This window comes from Echinops telfairi, unplaced genomic scaffold (genome assembly GCF_000313985.2).
Source record: "Echinops telfairi isolate 266 unplaced genomic scaffold, ASM31398v2 ScPeMD7_2010;HRSCAF=2546, whole genome shotgun sequence".
Classification (NCBI taxonomy): Eukaryota; Metazoa; Chordata; class Mammalia; order Afrosoricida; family Tenrecidae; genus Echinops; species Echinops telfairi.
This window is the reverse complement of record NW_022105908.1, coordinates 15,914,287-15,915,367: the sequence shown is the minus strand read 5'-3', so window position 1 is coordinate 15,915,367 and position 1,081 is coordinate 15,914,287. Positions and strand designations below refer to the sequence as shown.

The 1,081-nt window shown below is 43.4% G+C and overlaps 1 protein-coding gene across 1 annotated transcript in view; it reads left to right on the top strand.

Moving 5' to 3' along the window:
* The window catches only part of DRC3 (dynein regulatory complex subunit 3), a 57,100-nt gene that overhangs the window by 10,308 nt on the left and 45,711 nt on the right, over positions 1 to 1,081 (top strand). The window lies entirely within an intron of this gene.

Below are 1,081 nucleotides of genomic sequence, written 5' to 3'. Positions count from 1 at the left end.
GATGACAATTAAAGATTACTCTAACATGGCAGCAGCAAAAATATACCTCTGCAATTACAAAAGGGCTAAAGAGGAATCCATAATTAGGTTATTCTCATGCAGACAAGAATGATTCTAAAATAAGTTATCTAAGCAGCTATTATTCACTTTTCAGGTTTAATTTGAACACACACGTTTTCAGCTGTAGATTAGATTCCACCCATTTTTCGGAAGGAGTTCTTTGAGAGTAGACTTGCCCTAGGAATGGAGGGATCCGACCGGCCCATGAGGCAAGCAGAAAGAAAAGCCAGTCCACTGGTGCCAGCGACACGCTGCACAGCACCCAAAGGTGGCCTTCCACAGTAGCTGGATGTCCTTTAGCCTGGGCCCGCCGTCTGCTTCAGAACTAACCGCATCCCAAGAGTTTAAGAATGTGGACATCTTATCACTATCTAGTGAATTTGGGTGGCCAGCCTCTTTTTATAGACTGGACTCCCTGGAATGACCTAGTTCATGATTTAGACACTAGTAATTTGGTCACCAGGGAAGCCAAGCCTGCAAAAGAGAAAGCCTATCTTCAAAACAGTGAACTCATGTAAATCATTTATCTTCAACATAAACATAGAACCTCAAAAGGATGCGTCTCATCAAGTAGCACCAACAAGACGGCACCCGCATCTCTTCTTCTACTGCGTAGGTTTGGCCCAGTATTCCCGATACATGGAATAGACCATCCCTATGGGGACAAAAGGGGCCTCTTTAGCTTTTCTGATGAGTTTGGATCCCTGGTCTTCATCATATGAAGAGAGAGAAATATCTGTGTTGGAAGACATAGTTGTTGGTGAGAATCTTTCTGAGATTGAAGAGTTTTCCACAAGGTACAGAACCATGTTCAACTCCCACCGGCTTCTCGAGGTTTTTCTAAGTTTCATTCTGTCCCTGTTGTTAGGCTGTGTGTTTGGGTTTTGTTTTGATTTTGCATGCTTTCCTATATATGAACCCCAGGATAGTTAAATCTTTAGAGACAATTGCATAGATAGATTCAAAGGGACCCAACCAGGGAGGCTGGCGGGAAATGGGGAGCCAACAACAATGAGTACCA